This window comes from Monodelphis domestica, chromosome 5 (genome assembly GCF_027887165.1).
Source record: "Monodelphis domestica isolate mMonDom1 chromosome 5, mMonDom1.pri, whole genome shotgun sequence".
Classification (NCBI taxonomy): Eukaryota; Metazoa; Chordata; class Mammalia; order Didelphimorphia; family Didelphidae; genus Monodelphis; species Monodelphis domestica.
In genome coordinates, this window is record NC_077231.1 from 238,394,759 (window position 1) to 238,419,681 (window position 24,923).

The 24,923-nt window shown below is 36.8% G+C and overlaps 1 protein-coding gene across 2 annotated transcripts in view; it reads right to left on the reverse strand.

The window, feature by feature from the left end:
- Nucleotides 1-24,923, reverse strand: part of PTPRN2 (protein tyrosine phosphatase receptor type N2) — a 1,540,336-nt gene that overhangs the window by 1,505,526 nt on the left and 9,887 nt on the right. The gene's annotated exons all lie outside the window — the stretch shown is intronic.

Consider the following 24,923-nt stretch of genomic DNA (forward strand, 5'->3'; position numbering starts at 1 on the left):
TTCTACATATGCACTTAAATACAGATATATGTAACACCACACATATATTTGACAATGCTCAATCATTCAGCCATGTCAAACTCTATATAATCCCATGGACCATTCATAGCATGCCACGGTCTTCTATCCTCCACCATCTCCCTAAGTATGTCCAAGCTCATGTTTGTTGCTACTATGAATCTATCCATCCATTTCTTTTGCCTTCAATCTTTCCCAACATTATGGTCTTCTTCAATGAGTTTATTTTTTTCATTATGTGGCCAAAGTACTTAAATTTTAGTTTCAGTACTTTCCCTTCCAATAAATAGTCTGAATTAATTTCTTTTAAAGTATTAACTAATTCAATATCCTTGTTGTCCAAGGACCTCTCAAAATTCTTCTCCAGCACTAAACTCAAAAGCACTGATTCTGCGATGCTCTGCTTTCCTTATAGTCTAACTTTCATAGGCACACATTACTACTGAAAAATCCATAGCTTTGACTATATGGACTTTGTTGGCAAGGTGAGATCTCTGATTTTTGGGTATGCTGTCTAGATTTTCCATAGCTTTCCTTCCAAGGAGCAATTATCTTTTAGTTTGATGTCTTTAGTCACTGTCTACAGTGACCTCTGAGCCCAAGAATATAGAATATGACACTACTTCCATTTATCTGCCAAAAAAATGATGGGACTGGTTGCGAAGATCTTAGTTTTTTAATGTTAAGCTTCAATCCAACTTTTATACCTTCATCAAGAGTCTTCTTAATTCTTATTCAATTTCTGCCAATAAAACTGTAGCATTTGTATATGTGAAATTGTTGATATTTTTCTCCACAACCTTAATTCAAGCTTTTAATTGATCCAGCCTGGAATTTCACATGATATATACTGCATAGAAGTTAAAGTGTCAGTCTACAGCTAGTTGTAGTCCTTTGCCAATTCTGAAACTATTGATCATTTTGTGTTTGATTCTGTTGCTTCTTGACTGACATACAGAATCCTCAGGAGAAAGGAAAGATAACCTGGTATATGCCTCTCTTCAAAAACTTGCCACAATTTTGTGATGATCTAGATAGTCAAGGCTTTAGAGTAGTCAAGTAGAAGCAGATATTTTCTGTAACTCCCTTGCTTTCTCCATAATTCAGTGAATGTTGGCAATTTGGTCTCTAATTCCTCTGCCTTTTTGAAAATCTGACAATATTTCTGGTAATTCTTGGTTTATATTTTGCTGAAGTCTTGTTTGTAAGATCTTAAGCATAAGCTTACTGGCATGTGAGATAAGTGCAACTGTTTGGTAATTATGATTTTTTTTGGCATTGATTTTTGCCCAAATACACATATCTTATATGTCTATATTTAACTCAAATCTGTTTTCTTCTTTCTGTTACCACTACCACAGATATATGTGCCTTAATAGAAAAAGGCACTGGATTTGAGCAAGTCACTTCATCTCTATAGGCTTCATTTTCCATATATATAAACTAAGGGGGTTGAACTGAATGATGTCTAATGTTCCTTCTTGCTCAAAACAGCATAGGTTCCTGTCACCATCCATTTGGACTTCTACAGGTGCTTCCTACCTGATTGTCCCTGCTTACAGTCTCTTTCATACTCTGCATTTTCCCTATTTCTGCCAGATTAATCTCCCATGGATAAGCACAGATCTAAGACAAGGGATATAGGAGGAAAAGCTTTCAATGTGAGGATCAATGAATCTAGTTTCAAATCTCACCTCTCGTATTTACTACATGACACTGATCAAATTACTTCATCTTTCAGGGTCAGTTTCCCAACCAACAAAAATAAGGAGAGAGACATAGGTAACCTCAAACCTAGCTGGTTCTTGGTCCTGGCCATCATGGACAGCTTTGTCCTATTGTTGCTCATGCCTGGGTTTGAAATGGGATATGTTCACAAAGGTATTCCAAACAAATACCAGGTTGCTGCCCTCAGTGAAAGTTATGATTGACCTCAGTGAAAAACAAAGCAAAAAAATTACCCAAAGACTTTAGCAATAATATTTATCTGCTTTCCAAAGATCATTTTGTAATTTCAACACTGGCCTTGGGTGTGAAGATCTTAGATTGAGGACTAAAATGGAAACTTAGAGGTGATATAGTTTAGCACTTTTTTTTAAAGATAAAGAAAGTGAGACCTAGAGAGATAAAGTAACAAAATAAAGGAAGTATCAAAGCAAGAATTTGAATCCAGGTCCTCTTATTCTATATCCAGCACTCTTTCCAATGTGACAAGTTATCATTGCATTTGCCAAGGTAGTTGAATTTAAGGATTATACAATGGAGATTTTTAAAAAAAGAAAAATTAAGACTCGAAATAACTTAGTCCATGAATATTCAAATACATAACATGTGTCCAGCATTGTACTAGGCACCAAATATGATGTAAGGGGGCTAAGGCTCAGACCTTGTCCTCAAAGAATTGTCTTAATTGAAGTAACAAGATTAAAGGAACAAGCCATTGAAGGCTGGAATGTAATCAATATGTTGTTATGAGAGACCACTTAGGGCTCAGAAAAGAGATATTCAGCTGATGATGACAACAATATAGCTGACATTTAGATAACACTTTAAAGCATTAGCTACACTTTTAGCTTTAAAGTTAGAAGCAGATGAGGAATTAAGATTCTGTGATTAAGTGATTTGTCCACAGCCAAACAATGAGTAGATGTTAGAGCTAGGAATTCTATCTCAGAAATAGGATTCTCAGTGAAAACCCTGGGATTCAAACCCAGATCTTCCTGACTTCAGGTGCAGCAGATTGCTCACTACATGAGGAGGAGGAAGGAGAAGAGAAAGAAGACGAGTGGAGGAAGAGAAAGAATGGCAATTATCACGTATTTATATAGCACTTAAAAGTTTTACAAAATCCTTTCTGCACAATACTATGAGATGGGAGGCTGGAACTGAAGTCCGGTTATCTCATTATCTTTACTCTCTAACCCCAAACCCAAATTTCTTCCAGAATGGATCTATTTCTGCTGAAATCTACCATCCTTCTTTCCAGGAACCCCATGTTTGAAACTTCAATATTTTCCTCCAACTCTTGACTCTCCTTTACCCTATTTATCTTTCTTTTTTTAACTCTTACTTTCTTCTTTAGAATCAATACTGTGTGTTGATTCCAAGGCAGAAGATCAGTGAGGACTAGACAATGAAAGTTAAGTGACTTGCTCAGTGATCAGAACCTAGGACCTCCGGTCTCTAGACCTGAGTTTCAATCTTCTGAGCCACCTAGCTGCCCCTCATTTCACTTCTCTAATGAGTTACCAAATTTTGCCATTTCTTTCTCCACAATATATTTCAAATCTGACTCTCTATTCATACAACCATGATCCTAGTAAAGGCCTTCAACATCTCTTGCAGAAATCATTGAAATAAAAAGTTCTAACATGATGTCCCTACCTCAACTTAATCTCACCTCTCATCCACTTCCCAAATTGCTGCTAACATCTTTCCAAAAGCATTGATCAGACCATGCCTCTCTCCTCCCAATAAATTCTTTTGACTCCCTATTACCTTTAAAGATAAACTAAAAATTCCTCTGGGTTTTAAAATCCATCACAACCTGATCTCTAACTACATTTTCTTTTTTCCCTAACAATTTTCAATGTTAATGCATATTATTTGCCTTCCTCTACTCTCTCCTCATCCTTTTTTTCAGATACAATATTATATTTCATGTCTCCTTAACATTACAATGGCAGTCCCTTAAGCCCAGAATATACTCCTTAGCTTTGTCTCTGAGAATCCTTTATTTCCTCCAAAACTCAGCTCAAATGCTCTCTTCAATATGAGACCTTTCCTGGACCCCTTGGCCACTAGTTCCCTACCAAAAAATGACTTGATATTTCTTCTTCTATGGAGGATATAAGTTCCTTTGAGGACAAGGACCATTTCATTTTTGTCTTTGTATCACCAGCACCTGGAATATAACAATTGCTTATGAAAACATTTAACAGATTGGCTGATCTACTGGTTCCTAGTTTAATTCTCTCTGCATTTGCACTAAAGGAGTTAGAGAAAGTTTTGTGGGGAAAGCAAGATTTTGAAAGTATAATATGACATTAAATATTGACAAGTAGACTATTGCTCCAATCCAAGGCCAGGAAGCCACCAAATGGGAAGGAAAATTGTGCACCAGAAAACAGAACCAAAAGCAAGAATCATCTCATCCAGCAGTTTGCAATTTGGCCAAGAAGCTTTATGATCTTACCTCTAGGGGAGGAGGTGGTATTACCCAGCTGGTGCAAAGAGAAAAACAATCAAAGCTGCAAAACCTTAGAAATGTGGCTTGATTAAAACTAGCAATTCTCTCAAATACAGCTAATCACACAACATCCAGCCCATTACCAGCACAATCTGCTGTGGCTGTTTTCATGCATGCTCCCTTTCAAAAATACTTGGGTTTGGATACCACAGAATTGGAATGGCAGGTGGGCAGTGTGTCCTGGTAAAGAGATGTCCTCAGATTCATGAAGATCTCAGTTGAGGTCCTAGCTGGAGGAACCTAGACAAGTTGCTTCTCTTCTTGGTCTCCCAGGTACCTAAAACTATAGCTTTCCAGAAGAGGAGTTAATATGCATTAGTTAGAAGGAGCCACCAATCCTGATGAAATCCCAGATTTGATCATGAAAAATTAGATTATTTCAGTTTAAATGTTTATTTTCCTGACTCTTCAATAATATATATATATATGCATTTAAATATATATAGAGAAAAACCATCCCCCCACTTAAAATGGCAACATGGCATGCCTTGAATTGGAACTTGCTAGTAATTTTAAAATAAAATTTTCAGAGCCATTTATTTAGGAAGACCTTTCTTCCGGGTTATTTGCAAGTGAAAATGTTGCTGCTAACCTATATGGTTCATCAGAAATTCTCTCATCTGCTGAGCACTGAATCAGTTGGGGAAGGCTGGAATTGGGGCATGGCCTTCGGCCAACCAACAGAGTCAGTGAGGCTGCCAGCAGGAAAGTGATCCCTCTCCTTGGAGGGATGCTGACCCCATCCCCCCCCCCAAAGAAGCCCAGTTTTTCTCAGCTCACTGGCAAGTGAGCACATCTCTGTTGAGCAGGGAAAACACAAATGAGATAAGAGCAGCTCAGCATTCAGAGGGAGGTCAGTTAACAAGGAATTAAGGAAATAATTGCATGCCAAAAGCCATACCCTCTGGCCCCCAGCTGCCCTTACATCCCACCAGACCAGCTGAAGGGCTCTGGGATGATTTTATGATTTTATTTTCATTTACTAGCCTCTCCACTTCATCTCAAATCTCCATTTAGACTTTTTTTTCTCCTTAGGCAAGACAATTACTCACTAGCATATGCTTATTTATAGTGAAATTAAGAAACTGATAACAACAATAGTTGAAGTAGCAATGTGGTACAGGAAGAGATCCAGGGTTTTCTCCCTGAAATAATGACCACAAAGGCCAAGTGAGCCATCAGAACAAAGGCCTTGCCTGGCCTCATAAAGAAAAAATGTGCCCTAATGATGTCTTCATGGGATAGAATGAGAAATTTCACATTTTTTCTTTTCCTTGGATTTTAAAAGTATCTGCATTCATGGGGTATATGCTACAAAAAAAGTATTCATTCAGTAATTCAACTTTCTTTTGACAAGCCCTACTTAAGCTTTTATTTAGGTCCAAAAAGACAACAGGGACACAAAATCGACACTCTTGGTCTTCAATTGGGTTTATATTCTTTTAGGGAGTGGGAAAAACTTAGACCAATAAATGTAAAATAATATAGAGGCTACATTCCTCCAATCATTAGCTTACTAAAATGCAGAAAACTAAAGAACTAAAAACCAATTAATAAATATTTAGTACATGCCTACTATGTGCCAGGCATTGTACTAAGCTCTGGGGATACAAAAGAGGCAAAAGGAACTCCTAATCTAATGGGGGAAACAACATGCAAAGCTATATGGAGAAAAAAATGGGAAATAATAAAGAGAGTAGTCAATGGAATTAAAGGGGGGTGAGAAGGCTTCCTGGAGCAGGTAGTTTTAATTAGGACTTAAGGAAAGAATAAGAGGATAGTAGTTGGAGTAGAGGGACAGTCCAAGAAAATCCCCAGGGACAAGAGATGGAAAGAGGAAGAGGGAGGGAGGGAAGGAGACAGGAAGGGAAAGAGAGACAGAGACAGAAAAAGAAACAAAGAGACAGAGAGAAACAAAGAGACAGAGAGAGAGAGAATATATTGATATAGAAATATAGGGGAGGGGTGTAACATCCCCTAGTAGACTGCTAGATTCTTGAGGATAGAAATATATCCCTAGTTATCTTTGTATCACTAATGCCTACTCCATAGTGCTTCAAGGATCATAAGTATTTTAAAATTTTTTTTCAATGTTTTATTATTCTGGATTACATCAACACCAATAAGTATAAACATTTCCATATACAAATAGGAACAGAAAAAGAGGATTGTAAATAGGTCTTTATCCTCTGTTGAAATGAATTGGCCATCTTGAATTTTTTAGGCAGATTTGGTTTTAGGGGGTTTTTGCTGTTTTTTAAAATATTTATAATAAAATCCCTTTATAAGGCTAGTGTTAAGAACAGAAGTTACATTCATTTTACAGTGTGGTATCATTTTAGTTTTTTCCTATATATCACTATTAGGCTTCAAAGGACACAATTTGGCATGTAATATTGCCCAGTACCAACAGTATCCTAATAAAGTTCTGCTGTGCTGGCAAGCCTGAGGCTAATTTTGAGTAATACTTTACAAGGACACAATCAGTTGCCTTGAAAATCCAAGTTATCAGAACATTGTGTGTTTATAGCCTTGGATGAATCACTAAAACTCTCTGACTTATTTCCTCATCTATAAAAATGAAGAGATTGGACTAGATGACCACTATTGTCCATAATTCTTTGAAAAAAATTAACTCAACTACAAGGAGATGGACTTTGCAAGTTGAAGAGCTACTTACCAACTGAGGAAGTTCAATAGGTATCCAGATATTCAGTTCCAATAAATATGAAGTGCTTTCTATGTTATGCTAGGTGCTAAGAAGCAAAGACAAAAATGATGCTGCCCTTGGCCTAAAGAAGCTTACATTCTACTAGGAATCCAAGGGAAGAGAAAATATTCAAAAAGAGGTATCCAATAGTGCCAAATGGTTTGAAGAATCATAGGTTTACAGTGGGAAAGGACTTAGAATATCTTTTTCCTATACCCTCATTTTTAAGATGGAAAACTAAGGCTATAAAGTTTAAGTGACTTGCCTAAAATAATAGATGTAGCATGGAACAAAACCAGAACTTGATTCCATGATATGTTCTCTGATACTGGAGGTCAATAATGAGGCTTGAAAAAAATATCACTGAAAGTTAAATGTCCATAACATTTAACCCAGGGATTCCATTGGCAAGAATATAATATAGCAATGCTTGCTACCCAGGGGCTCTCAGCCATCATCCTGGGAAGCAATTCCTATTGTAATGTAGCCTGGCAATTCCTACAGCCACAAATAAAGTTCCAGAAAATAGTTTTTTTCTGACTCAACAAAGGGTTCAACATCAGAAATTGATATGATTTTACCAGTGGAAATGACATTAAAAAAGAGGTAGTGCCATCTGTTTTGCTACTAAACCCTAAGGACCATGAAACCTTTCCATCTGATTTGCAGCTAAAAATCTCCCAACTGTGTTGTCTCCTCCATTATAAGGTGAGCTCCTTGGTAAAAGGGACTGTTGTATTTTCCTATCTGTATCTTCAGTATTACACACATAGTAAGAACTTAGCAAATGCTATTTTTTCATTCATTTTTCATGAACCAATATTATAGGACTGTAGGAAACAATGAATATGGTGAATACAGAAAATCATGGGAATACTTACATGGACTGATATAAAAGGTAAGCAAAACAAGGAAAACAATATTCCCAATGACCTCAACTATATAAAAGGAAAAGAATAAAACAATAGAAACTGGATGTTACCAAATTATATTTGAACTTGACCCCAAGGAAAATAATTGAGAAGACACCCTTCTCCCTCTTTAAAAAAGGTCAGGACTCATTGGTTCTGCTACTTATAACTTCAAATTTTCCCAATTTACTAATTGTCTAATTCCCTTTTTTATTCTTTTTTATTGTACATGGCTCTTGGGGATAGGGGCAGAAACACAAAGGGAAATGTCGGTGATACAAAAAATATCAACAATAATTCCTTTTTTTTTTAAGAAGTCAGCATGGATAGCCCAGTGAAATTGCTTGTCAGTTACAGAAGTGGGGAGGAAAGAAGGGAAGGAGACAAGAAGAATAATGTAACCACGAAAAAAAATTTTTTTAAAGAAAGAAGGGGAAAAAATCACCATTCAGAGATAGTTATTTCCATAGGATGTCAAGAAAGAATCCAGGCTGCAATGGATTAAGGACATCCATGGTTACAAGGAAGCACTCAGGATAAACAAACTACAGGGGAAGGGGAGAAATGAATTGGTAACTGGAAGACAAGCAGATAGGCAAGACTTTTTAATGATATATGAATATACTTGGAGGCAAAAGGGAAGATGCCAAAGGAAAGGAAAGGACTAGAATGATGGATAGAGATTAAAAAGTATACTAATAGCTGCAGCAAATTTCTGGAGGAGGTATTAACCCAAGTGAAGAATACACATTAGCATTGAGTTGGCGTTCTTCAAACAAGTCAAAAAGCAGAGAATTGCTGATGATGCTGGGAATTTTTTAAGGGATAGAGAAGGGAAGTTGAGGGAGGACCTTCCTAAATGCTCATGATCTCCATAGTGAAGTAGTTTAGTCATTGGGGAATTGAAGTTAAATCCTCAAATTCACCTTGATCCTGTTTTAACCTTGGATTTATTATACTACCACTAAAAAGTAATTTAACAAGCAGGGTCAAGGTGAAAAAAGAATTACATATCCCAGGATGCCTTCATCCAAAGCTGAAGGGATGACTGGGAGATCAAGAACGTTATTTCAACTAGGGTTGTGAGCCTACAACCCAGGTTTATTATGTCAGGGGGATTGGTGTAGAGTAAATGTAAGAAAGACAAGTAATGATATTTAGATTGAGTGCATGGCCATCAGAAACAATGGTGGCATCCAAGAATCCAAAAGCTAGGGTATCACTGAACATCCTAGAGTAAAAATATGGGACACCCTGACTTTTGAAAATCTTGAAGTTAAGAGTAGTGCAGAAAACAAGAAAAGGCAGGAGTTGCATGAGAAATGGCAGGGACCAGGAAATTCACAAGACGCTAGGCAGACACTCAATTCTGTACCAAGATTAAGCCAACACAAAACCAATAGAGAAGTAGAATCAGGCAATTGATACTTTGCCTCTGCCTTACCAGAATCAGAGAGAATTAGAAGAGCAAATTACCCCCCCAAAGGAAGGGGTTGAGATTATTCTGATTTAAGAATGTTGCTGAGATTGTTTTCTGGTGTTATTGATTTATACACTAAATATTTTACTATTTCAGGATTTTTCTTTGTCTCAATCTGTTGGCATAACTAACAACTGAAGTCTTAGACCCAAGTTGACTTCAAAAGTTTTTTATGAGAAAAGAGAGCCAGTGGTAAATTACCATTTAAAATCCCCCAAGTTTGAGCTCAAATGTGTGAGGGCATAAGACTGGATGAGCACAAGTGCTAAATTTTCAACCTCTAGGAAGCAATGTGATCCTGTTACAAAAATCCACTGAGAATCATAAAATCCTCAGAGATGAATCATTTTTAAAACCCATCTGATTCTGTGGTTGAATTCAATGACCCTCAACAATAAAGATATTTGAACTTCAAACCTTCAATCTGGTTTCTGGTAATGGTCAAGGTACTTCTGTTGTAGGATTCTATAAGAAGTAAGCTCCTATTGGTAGAAGAGAAATTAAGAATTCTGAAATGTTTTCACACCTATTTCACATTCCGTGCTTTAATTTTCTCTAAGTCAAAATTCTACTTTAAACATAAAATATTAGTTGAACCATTTTTTTATTTCAACCAATTTTTTATCTTTAAAAACCTTATTCTGAAATCCCAACTCAGCCTGAAAAAATTTCAGATATTTTATATGCATCTCAACCTGAAAGGTGACTTCTACCTCTTAACTTATGATCTTTTAATTTCTAAAAATATATTCTGTCCTGCTAGCTTTATAACATCTCAGCCTCCAAATATTGCTTCTGAGCAAAGGCAAAAGAAAAAAAGAGAAGAGTTAGTGAAATGGTCACCAAATGAGACTGGAGAACTTTTCATAGAGATTTACCAGGCCAAATTACATACTCCTTTCTCTCATCCTAATTCTACTATTCACTGAATATATCTATAAGAAAGCTCAGTGCTCATGTAATCCAAATGTTTTTTAAATAACATTTTTCCAGATTACAAGTCAGTACAATTTTCAATAACAGTTTTTTGACATTTTGCAATCCATATTCTCTCCTTTGCTCTTCCTTCCCCAAGAATATGATATAGTTTATACACGTGCTGTTATACAATACATATTTCTATGTTCATCATGTTATGAAACAAAACATATATTGCTTACACTAGAGAAAAACTGATGGAGGAAATAAGGTGAAGAATGGCATGCTTCTATCTTCATTCAGACTTTCAGATCCTTCTATAGTAGTAGATAACCTTTTACATCATGAGTCCCCTACAGTTGACCCAGATCCTTGAATTACTGATAATAGTTAAGTCATTCAGAGTTTATGATTTCACTTTGCATCACTTCATATAAGTCTTTCCAAGTTATTTCATAATCTTCTTATCATTTCTTGTGGCACAATAGTATTCTATTATAATCATATGCCATGACTTGTCCAAAAAACTTTCCAGTTCTTTGATATCACGAAAATAGCTGCTATATGTTTATACAAAAAGATCATTTTCCCCTATCTTGGATCTCTTTAGATTATAGACTTAGTAGTGGTATTTCTGGGTCAAAGAGTATGAACACTTATGTGGTCCTTTGGGAATAAATGGCTTCAAGATCAACATAATGATTTGATGTGGTTCTAACATTTTGATGAATTTCACATCAACATTTTCCTTAAAATAAATTCAGCCTACATGCACAAAAACAGTGTAATGTACACATAAAGAAAAAAATATATATATATATATATATCACTTCTCATAGATTAAATTATTTACCTGGCTGTTTCCCTGTTGCTGGTTGATTTCTGCTCCATTTCCCCTCACAAAAGTAAAGAAGGGAGAAGGTCTGTGAAAAAGTTCAAATCTAATATGGCCCAAGAGCAAGTTTTAATGGAAAAGCATTATAGAGATGGTGCTTATTAGGCGGTTATGAAGGTACATAATAAATGTTGAGATGGTAAAATGAACAGAGTTTGCTAATTAGTTGGATATGAATTAAAGGAAAGGAAAAATCAAAGATAGTATCAAAGTGTCAAACAAAAGGGCCACTGATAGAAAGAAACAAGCATAATACGAAACATGCTTGAGACATTTTGAGTCTAAGCTACCTGTGGAACATCAGAGTAAAAGCTCCTCTTGTGTACCAGATACTGTATTAAGTGCTGAAGAAAGAAAAATATATAAATCAGAAGTTCAATAAAGAGACAAAGATCAGCATTTCCATAACACAACATTTATATGATACTTTAAATTCCTTAAAAGTTTTACTCACAATTGCCCTATATGATAAGAATTAGTACGTGTCATTTTCTCCATTTTACACATAAATGATAGAAGTGAAACTGAGTAAAAATGACTTCTCCACCTCACTTATTGTGCTTTGCACACATTGCTATCAGAGCCAGGTCTTCTGACTTAAAGACTTTTACCATGACACCACAATTTCTCTAGAGAGACAGATAGATAATGCCAGGAAGACCAGGGACAATGTTGGGAAACCTTAAAGGGTGCAAAAGGCAAATAAGGAAACAGAGAAAATGAGTGATGTCTATGAAGCCAAAGGCGGGGAGGGAAGCTATCTAGATGGAAGGGTCATCAACCCTGTCAAATTCTTAAGACAAATCAAGGAGGCAGAGAACTGGACAGGAAAAAACACTGGATCTGAAAATTAAGGGGTCATTTCTGACGTTTGAGAGAACAATCAAAAGAGGATGGAAGCCAGATTGCAAGAATCTGAAGTGAGAGGAGATGATAAGAAATGGGAGTACCAGCTGTTTTCTAGAAATTTGATTGCAATGGACTTATAAGAAAAAGCCAACCCAATCAGGAAGACCACTATTTCCCAAAGAATGACTGAACAAAGGAGAAATCCATTTTAATTTAACTTAGGCAGAAAGACATGGAATCAATTTAATACATACACAGCCAGCCTTGGCCAAAGAAATATACAAATGGGGGGGGGGATAAAAGCATGACCCCAGCCCTCTAGGACCACACAGCCTAGTGATAAGGAAAAAATCTATGAAATGGACAAAAATGAGCACTAAATTGTAGAGCTACATACAAGAAGATCTCAAGGTGTGCTAAAAGAGATGCAAGAGATGGTTTGGGAAGGGGAGGAGTGATTGGAGGGTGGAGAGAGGAAAAAGCAGAAGAGATGGGAAACATTCAGCATTTACTGAAGCCAACAGAAATCCCAGAAGGGTCCCCAATGTTTTGCCTGCTGCCATTAACACAACTACACAACTATAATGTGAATCCAGCAAATTCAAGTTCCTAAAGCTACTGACGAGGTCTAAACTGGAAGGGGAACTGAGGAAGGCTGTAGACTTAGCCAGGAAAAAGAGATTGTGGTGCTAAAACTAAAAAAAAAAAATAACCTCAGCATTCAGGACTGCTTTCCTGGCCCTGATAAACTGGTGCCTCTCAGAGGTTATATGTATTAATTTTGGAGGATATATCCTGTCCCCTTTTTTTCTGAATTGAAAACTTTTAATTAATTAATTTAGAATATTTTTCTATAGTGACATGATTTATGTTCTTTCCCTCCCCTCTTCTCCTCCCCCCCAGCCAACAAGCAATTCCACTGGGTTTACTTTCTTGCTTTTCAAAACTGGCTCATTCTTTCACTCTAGCCAGTTTTCCTCTGCATAAAAATCTGAGCATGGTGGGGGGGTGTACGTGCACTTTAATTTTATCTTAAGCTTCTCAACCCACTGGGGACAGCTCACCCCTCCTGACTGAGGAAGCAAAGATAGTTTATATCCAATGGGAAGCTTAGCATGCTGTCTTTAATTCACTTCAGTCTTTTTTCACAAGCCAAAAGACAAGGCCTTTTATTGAGACAAGCCTATTAACAAGCACAGAAACAAAGAGTAGGATCAAAGATACCAATGGAAGCTGAATGATCACTGTCTAACTCAGTGAAACCATTTTGTTGTTTAATTCCCTGATATTTATGGTGTTTGTTCTCCAACTTTCTGAGACCGAAAAATCCACTTGCCTGAAATAAAGCTTCCAATCACAGTGATCAACTATTGTAGGCTTGGTTGGGATGATCCTGGAAATATTTTTCCACCCAAACAAGTAGAGGAGGGTAAAAAAATGTATTATTTCATCAGTGGGGGTGGGGGGTCTTCTGGTACAGAAACTCATTACCCTGGTTGCAAGCCATTGATCAATCCCTGCTCTCAAATGCTCTCTCTCTCTGTGTGTAAGCTAACAGCATTTACAGCTACTCAGTTTCCTAAAGCCTATCAAAATGAAATCACACAAAGGATCAGGCTATTATTCTAACTCTCCCCAAGTCAATGCCATTTCACACCTTGAACAAACATGATGTCTCATCTGCATTCCAAACATCCCTCCGAAAATACACTGTGTCAGACATTCTGTTCGTGAAAGACTGGTGGAGGGGAAATGAGGAGAATCCCTGAGACTTTGATAGAATAAAATATAAAATCCTCAGCCCGGCATTTAAAGCCCTCCATAACCAATCCCTCAGCAACTTCTCCAATCTTCAGCTATTTCATGCCTCTTTAAACACTCAACTTCTATCCGACTTGTCTACTATATATCAACCTGACCCAGCATCCCACCCAACACCTCTGTCCCTTTGCACAGGTCTCTCATGAATGCAAATGACTCCTCACTTCCATTTAAAGACAAGTATTTTGTTTTTGCTTTTGAAAAATGTTATTTAATTAATTTAGAATTTTTTCCATGGTTACAAGATTCTCTCTTCTTCCCACACACCCCCCCTCCGTAGCCAATGCACAATTCCACTGGGTTTTACATATGTCATTGATCAAGATCTATTTCCATATTATTGATAATTGCACCAGGGTGATCACTTGGTGTCTACATCCCCAATCATATCCCCATCGACCCATGTGATCAAGCAGCTCTTTTCCTTCTGCGTTTCTACTCCCACAGTTCTTTCTCTGAATGTGGATAATTTTCTTTCTCATAAATCCCTCAGAATTGTCCTGGATCATTGCATTGCTGCTAGTAGAGAAATCCATTATGTTCATTTGTACCATAGTGTATCAGTCTCTGTGTACAATGTTCGTTCTCCTGATTCTGCTCCTTTCATTCTGCATAACTTCCTGGAGGTTGTCCCAGTCCCCATAGAATTCCTCCACTTTATTATTCCTTTGAGCACAATAGTTAGTATTCCATCACCAATATATACCACAATTTGTTCAGCCATTCCCCATTCGGAGGGCATCCCCTCATGGTCCAATTTTTTAAGGAAAATAATTCTTAACTACTTTCAGAGCACACACTGCTGCCATTAACAGAACTATATTGAAGTCCAGCAAATTGGAGAAAATGTTCAGATTCCTAAAGTGCTGAAGAGAACTAAACAGGAAGGGAAACTGAGGAAGGCAATTTGAGATCTTTTTTAAACACCCTCAAATTGTCTTCTTTCACACTTGAAATTACCTATTACTTTGTCCATCTTTTGTACTTATCTGTATTCATGTTGGAATCCTTCAATGGAATGAAAGTTCCTTGAGAGCAATAACTTTTTTCATTTTCATCTCTGCATTCCTAGCACCACCCACAACTCCTCATACATGGCTGGTATGTGATGGTTGGTTATTATCCTTCATAGTGGAAGAGGACCAAAATGACATCACTAATAATATCTTTTGACTCAAACATAAATTAAATTTAAGTGAGACAGAGCTGCCTAAAGTCAGCAGCCTCAGCCTCACTCTCTTTAAGAGTCCTTGAAGTCCAGAGTCAAGAAAAAAAAAAGTCAAGACAACTGGTGGTGGCTCAGGATGCAGTGGAAAACCTTGGTTTCTTTAATGTCTTTGGCAATAATCAAAGTGTTCATTCTTTCCTGTTTCTAACTGAAAAAAAAATAACAGTTTCCAGAATCAAAAATTTAATGAACCATATTCTCCTGGGATCAAATAACTAATGGGAAAAGGCATAAGCTAATTAGCATGTATTTTTCTTCTACCTTAAAAATGATAACTATCCTTGTGTTCAATAGCACATTGGCCTATAGCAACATCATAACAGAGATGAGGTTTCATCTCCATCCTTCCCATCTTAAGTCCTGATCTATCCTTTGGGCTCATCTCCCACACTATTTGCCCAATATCTTCAAGATGATCTTCAGCAGCCCAAGTCACCCCAATGTACTAACCTACTCAGACTTCCACTCCCTAGAAACATGTGCCTCAGGGAATTAGGAACAGTCTGAGCTCTCAATTTAGTCACCAATATGAAAGCAACTCATAATTGCAGATTTCAAAGAAGAATCCTGTCTTGAAGAAATCCTTTTATATTCTAACAAAATTTATATATACACACAACACTGTTCCTTACTTTGAATCTAATAAGTAATTTTAGGTAATCTGCTCAGCTTTTCTTTCTTCAAATCATATTCTTTCATCTTCCATTTTACCATGCTATTGATTTGTGAGACAGACCAGGGAAGAAGTTGAAGGAATAAAAAAAAAAAAACAGCCATGGAGAGCCAAAAGAAGGGATTCTTTCCTACATTTAAAGTCATCACCCATTACAAAAGGCATATACAAATGGGCATACATTTATCCCCCTGTAAGTCATATACCAAAAGTTAACACACTGTACGCAGAGCTATAAAATGTTCCAACCATTGTGGAAAGCAATTTGAAATTATAAAAGAAAAAAATCCATCAATTGTTCATATCCTTTGATCCAACTACTCCATTACTGATCACTACACTCCAAAGTGGGTCAAAGATAGAAAGATCCCATTTACACAAATATATTCAAGAGGGCACATTTAATAGTAGCAACAAAGGTAGAGCCCAAATGGGTGCCCATTGCTTGGTGGAAAGTTAGACAAACCATGGAGTTTGTATGAAATAAAATATTGTATAATAAGAAGTGAAAGAGATGAGGAATTCAGAAAAATATGGGAAAAGTTATACAAACTGATTTAGAGATAACAAGTATAAAGAACCAGGTTATTTTATTACTGGGGGAAGTCATTATCTCCCATTTGTCACTGTGTTCTAAATGCTACATTTGTCATTTAGTGCAATCTAGATTTCTTTTTATGCTTAATGAAAAACATCTATTTCTTAGGCAGCATTAAAAACTAATAAGCTCACAGGAGGTGGCTTCATTTCCTAACAAAGGTTTGGAAACACTTGCAAAATGGCTAATTATGCAATAAAATACAGTATCATTTTTAATGCATCAAGAAATAAGAGCTCCTCAAAATTGAAGCTAGCATAATATAGAATGTGACATTAAATTAAGAGGCATTAAGCACCCACTATGTGACAGGTTCAAGTGCTTTACAAATATTGCCTCATTCAGGGGCAGCTCAGTGAGTAGAGAGCCAGACCTGGAGACAGGAGGTCCTGGGTTCAAATTTGACCTCAGACACTTCCTAGCTTTGTGACCCTGGGCAACTCACTTAATCCCCATTTTTACCTAGCCCATTTTGCCCTTCTGCCTTGGAAACAATACACAATATTGGTTCTCAGACTGAAGGTAAGGGCTTTAAAAACAAACAACAAACAAATGGACTCATTCATTTCTCCCAGTTGAGGTTGTAGAAATACTTATATGTGTACACATTTTCTCTGTCTTAGAATGTAAGGCATTGAGGATAAACACTGATTTTGTCTTTCATAACTGCAACACATAATGCTTGCTTGGCACATAATAGGCACTTAAAAAACATTTGTTGACTGCTCCAGAGATACTGGGTCAATGAAATAAAATAAGGCTTATGCCACTTATTTTAGTAAAAATGTTAAGTGAAAGAATAACAATTATGACCAAGGAAGAATTTCAGAGATCCCCCAAAATGTTCTCATTCTTCCTTCAAATGAAGGTGGGAGGGGGCAGGTGTAACCTTTGAAATAAGTTTGTCTTTCAATGAAAATTTTGCAATTCAATATAAGAAGATGAAAGCCAAGGTGTTTAGATGGCTTTCCTGAAGAATGGGATGGTTTTTCTACTTTGTATTAAACAGATCCATATTAATTTGTTTGGAGTATGAAGCTAGAAACATATGTATAAAAAGAACAAGGAATATGAAAGATGTAACCCAAATTTCCAGAGCACCAAAAGGCACTGAATGAAAAGCCTAGCAGGTGACACCATTAACTGCTTGTTTTATAAAAGAACATTCAGGAAAATTGAATATGTGAAGAAAAAGCAAGCATTTGGGGGATGACTGTTTGAATTAAAATTACTGGTGAAGAATACAAAGAGTCAGCATGGAGTCTCTGCAGTGAAACATGCCATTTGATGTTTCTTTTCCTTGTGTGAATGGAGAAGTAGAAATGCCACCCTCAAAGAATACTAATTCATTCAACCAGCATTTATTAAGTACCTAGTCAACAAATATTATTAAGTGCCTCGTGTGTCCCAGGCACTGGGGAAACAGAAAAGGTAAAAAAAAAAAGTTATTTCTTCAAAAATCTCACAATGGGAGTTGGAGGACAAAGTGCAAATGACCAAGTATTATCATGATATATACAGTACAAGGTGGAGAAAATCACTCAGGGAAGGCACTAGCATTAAGGAAGACCAGGAGAGGTTTCTTTACCAGGCACCATAGTGGGTTCTGGCAACAAAAATATTAAAATTAAATAGTTCTTGTCCTCAAGTGGGTTCCATTAGGGTGAGGGGGCAGCATGTGTCCAGATGAGTAAATGAGGAGCCATTTGGGGCATTCACACTAAGAACTAGAGGAATCACTAAATAAAGCCTTAGTAAAGGTGGTGCTTGAGATGGGCCTTGAGAGAAGCTAGAGATTCTTAGAGGCAGAGGTGGCAAGGAAGTGTGTTTCAAGAATGGGAAACAGTCTGCAAATGTGTGATGAAAAATGAAATATTTGTGTAAAAACAGCAAATAGATCTGTTATATTGGAATGGAGAGTTAATGAACATGAGTAATACACAAGCAAACAACCTCAAAAGATAAAATGGAGCCATTATTCAGAAGCTTTTAAATACCAGGAGGGGCTGCTGATTTGGGCAAGTAGGAGGAACAGTGGAACTCATTTTTCCAAGTTCAAATCTGGCCTCAGATACCTGCTAGCTGTGTGACCTTGGACAAGTCACTTAACCTCGTTTGTCTCCGTTTCCTCATTTGTAAAATGAGCTGGAGAAGGAAATGGCAAACCAACTCCAAATATCTCTGTCAAGAGAACCTCAAAAGGATAAGAGTCAGAAATGACTGAAATGACTCAACAAGAAGAATGAATGCCAGGAGAGTTTATATTTTTATTCTAGGAGCTACTGGAGCAAGGACATAACATAGAGACATACTTTAGTGGTATCATTTTGACAACTACTTGGAAAATTAATTTCAAAGGAGAAAGATTTGAGTCAGAGGGACCAAATGACTCCAATCTTCCATCTTCCTTTCCATCCTGAATATACTCTCTAATCTGGTAGTAGTGACCTAATTGCTATTCTAGCACCTCATCTCCTTACATGCAAGCCTTCAGGCACTCCCTGCTCCCCTTTGCCTTATGATTCCTGCTTTCTGCAAGGTCTTCTCGGGTACTCCCTCCCTATGAGTAGGGTAGCTTTTTCTGATCTCACTCTAGGTATGGGTTTTCTGTCCCTCCTCACAGTAGTAGAAACCTCAGATAAAATAACAGTCTCAGCAAAACAGAGAAGCACACATAATCCCCTAAAACTCAAGGTTAAAATGGTATTTTAAAAATCTAGTCAAGTATATATGGAGAACTGTTCCCGTGTTTCAAATCTGGCAGTAGCAGTAATAGCTAAATAGCCATACAAAATAATTTTACTATTAGAAGATAATAATTGGGTGGAAACAAAACAAATTAAAAGCCCAACACACCAATGGTCCTTCTTTATTTCTTGATATCACATGGGTACCATGAATGGAATAGAATATCACTCACTATTCCATAAAAAATGAAAACAATGAAATCAAAAGATAGGAAGACAAATGCAGAGCAAAGTAAACAGAACTAAGAAAACAATACATAGCATTATTATGATCTAAATGCAAAGAACCACCAAAAAGAAAGACCAGCTTTAAATTTAGTACTGTATAATGATAATAACCAAGCTTTGTTCTGAAGAAGAATTGAAAAAACGTCTCTGAATATTGCATATATTGGCAGAACCCATTAATAGCTTCATTGGTTTTGCTAAATCACATTTTTCTTCTCTACCTTTTTTATTCATTTCAACAAGAGTTAGCTCACCAGTGGGAGGCAAGGGAGAGGGAATGATAATATACAAAGAAAATGAAGTGACTTAAGAATAAAGGATAACTATAAAAATTGGTTATCAAGGAGTACAGAGACATTTGTGTATCATTTAATTTAGAGTGTCTTTGTTACATAGAGTAGATTTCATGGGGGTGTAAATTAAGGACTGCATAATTATAGCATTTTAATGCTAGAAGGATTCCTATGGATGATACAGGAAGCCATACAGTTGATTAAAATAACTTTGAACCAAAAGGCCTGGGTATGAAATATGGTTCTGCCTTGGACAAGTCTCTTGACATCTCTGAGCCTCTGTTTCCTAATCTACCTGGATTGTGAGAAAAATAATGGCCATATCTTCTCATTCCCAAGATTATAATAAGATAGATCAGTTTGCAGAACTAATACAAACATTTTATAGATGAAGAAACTGAAACCCAGAGAATCTAAATAACCTGCATAAAGATCAAATAATTAGTCAATGGTAAAGGAGGCTTTGAATCCAACTGTCACAAGATAAAAAGAAGATGGAGTTTTACACTGCTACACATTTTTAAAATAAATATTTAAAAATTAAGTAACAATTTGTCCCAGACTTGTGTGTGTTTGTGTTCATTCCTTGTAGTTCTACTATTCCAATAATTTTTTTCAGTGCCAGCATAAAGATTTAAAGTGGGAGACACAAATGCCTGGATACTTGACATAAATGACCCAGAGGTTCATTTGCCTAGTAATCTTGACATCATGAAAATTTCCTGACCTCCTCTGAAAAGCTAGTCTGACCTTTAGAAGTTCCTAGGAAATGTTTTTTTTTTCTATTCTTTGAAACTTGCCCAAGGAACTCATTTACAAGTTCTTGATTTGACAGCCAAGTGTTAATGAAATATGATAGAATAATTATCAGTCAGGAGATAGACTGCATCAGTGAACTGTCATTCATTTTAGTCAAACTATTTCTCCCTTTCCCCCAAAATGGGAAAGAAATGATTTTTAAAGTACAAGCACCAGAAGGTTCTTTGCCATCTCTTCAAACTGTTAACTAGGCACCATTTTGGCCTTCAGAGCTGCCCTGATCAATTAAGATTCTCATCCCAAGAACATTTCAAAAGGAATTAAATGTTATTCTTGAACATGGAAAATGTCAATGTGAAAACTGCAGTGAACAAAAAGATATATTTGGAATGGATGGAGTAAAATGGAAATCATCCAAAAAATATAAACTAATTCCTATCTGATTTATATGTTGATATCTGCAATGGCAGGATATACATAGTACCCTACTCTTTGTTTGCAAACTGACCCTTCTTACTTCTACTTATATCCTTGAACTCTGGAAGATTCAGATCAAAGGAGGGGCAGCTTGGTGGCTCATTGGATAGAGAGCCAGGCTTGGAGATGGAAGAACCTGAATTCAAATTTGACCTCAAATACTTCTTATCTGTGGTACCCAGAGCAAGACACTTCACCCCCATTGCCTAGCCTTTACCACTCCTCTGCATTGGAACCAATACATTGTATTGATTCCAAGAGGGAAGGCAAAGACTTAAAAAAATTCAAGTCAAATATTTGGGGTGGGGGAAGAAGGTAAAAACAGACATATCCAAATAAAATATTTTCCTCTTGTCAGCCCTAAAACTTTGGGAATATATGCAATATCATTTAGCATTACTGCTAGCTGTTTCTATAGATTTATCTCTTTATATTCTTCCCTACTCCACCTCCAAGACAAAAAAGAGAAATATGTAAGCTCCTTCAGGGCAGGTATGATTTCAGTTTTTGGTGGTTTTGTCTACAGTTCCCAGCTTTATAACAAGTAATGTGGAATAAGTATTTGTTGAATTGAACTGAACTTCACAGATGAAGAGAGTAAAGCCCAAAAAGACTTCATGATTTGTTCATGGTCATGAAGTTAATTAGGGTCTGGGCAAGCAACTATGATTCCAAGTCCAATCCTTTTTCCACTACACCTTGCTATTTTGAAAGTTAGTAATTTAGTTTTAATAGGATAAAAAACTTTTCAGTCAGATAAGTGATTTGCAGATAGCTACTATGCAGAACAAAGTTGATGATAGTAATTTAAGAACAAATTGCAAACAAAACCAGTACCTTGTAGGAGTATTTTGAATAGGAAACAAAGTCCAAATAATAGGATTTAAGCTATGTTGTTGAGTTAAAACAGGATCTGGAATTTGCTTATTGCAAAAATTTTTGTTGTTCTTCATTCATATTAGTTGTGTCCAACTCTTTGTGGCCTTATTTGGGTTTTCCTTGGCAAAGCTACTGGGATGGTTTGCCATTTCCTTCAACAGCTCATTTTTGCTGATGAAGAACTGAAGCAAGGAGGGTCAAGTGTCTTGCCCAGGGTCACACAACTAGAAAGCGACTGAAGCTAGATTTGAACTTGGGAAGATAAGTCTTCTTGATTAAAGGACCTGCACTCTTATTCACTACACAAGCACTTAGCTGTGCTGTTTGCAGAATATATAACTAAAAAAATGCCTAGATCATCTTGAGTTGCTATCATTTTTTATTCCATGGAATAGTTTGCTAAAAAGAAATCAATTTTGTTGCATTTTATTTATCACAGAAACTGTAGTCACAGCTGGTACAACCAAAATGAGGGAAAAGGGCAAAACATCTCCAGGACAGGGGTTCTTCAACTATTTTGCATCACAACCCCATTGATAAGCTGGTAAAGCATATATACCTCTTCTCAAAAATATTACTAAATGCATAAAAGTAATTCATAGGGTTACAAAGGAAATCAGAGCTTAGTAATAATAATAATGGAACCCATGAAATGTTTTAATAGAGTCTTTGGTGGTCTATGAACCCCAGGTTAAGAACCCCTTTCTTGGGAACTGATCTTACAACCACTTGCCATGATTCAATCCCATTCACCAATGAAGAATGCAATGAGCATCTATGATACTTTTTTTGTTGAAAACTGTAGGTATTGGGGGCAGCTGAGTAAATTGAGAGCCAGTCCTAGATATGGGAGGTCCTGGGTTCAAATCTGACCTCAGACACTTCCTATCTCTGCGACCCTGGGAAAATCACTTAACCCCCATTGTCTACCCCTTTCCATTCTTCTGCTTTTGAACCAATACACAATATTGATTGATTGTAAGATGGAAGGTAAGCATTTTTTTTAATTAAAATAAAACAAAATGGTATGTGCCATTGGGGTAACAATCCTCCCTGACTCCTACACATGCCACTCCTCTTCTCCGGCTGTTTCCCCTCTTAACACTACCAGGAACATATTCTCATATTCCTACAGCAGTTCCATTTTATAGAACTTTAGGAAGATGTATTTTCATGAAAGATTCATTTCTGTGGGTAGTTGGGCAGCCAAAATTATAATAAAACATAAGTATGAAACTAGAATGGATTGTCAGAAATCATTTGCCATATTTAGAATGGTCAAAATTTTTCATAGGCATCATAATTTTTTGCAGGCTCACTGCATAAGGTCTATTGAATTACAGACCTCAGGTTCTCTTTCTTGGGGTGTTGGGAGGATTCCTTCAAAAAATATGTCCTACTTCTTCCCTCTCCTCCATATCCTTCAAGGACTAGATTATTAGGAAGGGCTCCTTGGGCCATCATAACCTATGTTCATTTCACTCTTCTAAATTTCTGCCATACTTGGAACTGTTATCACAGTTTCACACTTAATTATTCTGTGATTACTTAATATGCAGAGGTCTGGTGTCCCCATTTATGAGTTCTTTGAGACCTGGGTCAGTGTATTTTTGTATCCCACCAGGTACCCAGCTTAGGATTAGTACTCCTGGCTGAATGTATTATTCTTATTACTGATGCTCAAAAACTTGGCATCACCCTTGATTCCTTCCAACTCCTTTTCTCCACATCATCAATTACTGTCTAATCAATACTTCCTCTGTGTTCTTTTTCAAACTTATGTCTTCTTTTCTAGTCCCACAGCAGCCACTCTTATCCAGGCTTTTATTTCTTCTTTCATAGACTATTTCTCTGTGGCAAGTTTCTCTATATCATGCCATCTTAGTATTTTTAAGCATATCTTTTTACATATCATTCCTTCCTCAAAGAAGCTTCAATGACTCCCTGATGCTTGCAGTATAAAATCTAAACTCATTAACCTGACATTCAAGACCTTCTACAGCTTCTGTATATTCCTACAGCATTTAGTTTATTCTACTTGTATTCAATTTTATATTCTCTCATATTGAAGACTACAACTAGACTGTAAGTTTCTCAAGGCAAGGACTATGTCTTAGCTAGAGGGCCCAGGACAGCATCTTAGGCATAGCAGATGCTCAATAAACTTAAATAATATTTGGGCATAAGGGAAAAACAATTTCCTATTTGGGATGCCTCATGCCCTATAGAAACACTTTTCCCTATCTCCACTTTTATTTTGGGGTGCCATATGACAGTTTCTGGGTGCCATTAAACATTTTTGTTCCCAAAAGATCATACACATTTTGATTTTACCCAGTGAGTATTCATCAAGTGCTGATGGATTGATAAAGTGCCAGGTCCATTTCTAGAGGGTATTCAGTAAAAGTCTGACCGATTGGCAGCATTTTGAGTAATCTATGTCTAATCAAGCACCACGGAAACAAGAATTTAGAGATTCCTCAAGATAATGAAGACAGCTATGAAACCAAGGTAATGTTTTTCTAGAACAATAGAATTGCAAGCAGGCATCTTTCACTATTTGAAATGTTGTATAAGAGAAAACAACAGAGAAGAAAGGCATTTGCAGGGGATTTGGGGAGGGGTAAAGAGAATCTGTCCTCTCTTCCTTTACTAGGGAAAGAGATGATGGGAATATATTGATCCTTATTTTGAAGCCTTGATTTTTTAGGTGTGTCAGCATGTCACAGGAATTGAGGGAGGGGAGTTGTTCTATTTATCTTAGGAAATAGGACATTAAGAATATTAGCAAATAAGTATAAGGAAATTCATTGGTCTGAGGAACTCTGGGATGAAACTGGCATCTCCTCTACAACTTCTAGACTAGGAAAGAGCTGAGAAATTAAGTGACATTCCCAGAATGACACAGTCCTGATGTGTCAGAGGCAGGTCTCTAACCCAGGTTTTCCTTGCCCCAAAGCAGGCTCTCTAGACACTATTCTACACAGCCTAATCAAAGAAAAAAAAAACTACTTAACAATTAATTCCAGGGGAATCTGTGATCTTGTTACTATGAATTTTCTCTCCAATTACAAAGACAGCAACCCAACCATTCCTGTACTTCATTTGCAACTCTTTATGTTCCCCCGTCAGTTCACAGGGAACTCACCCAATGAACCACAAGCCTTCCTTGCTTTCCTATGACACTGAA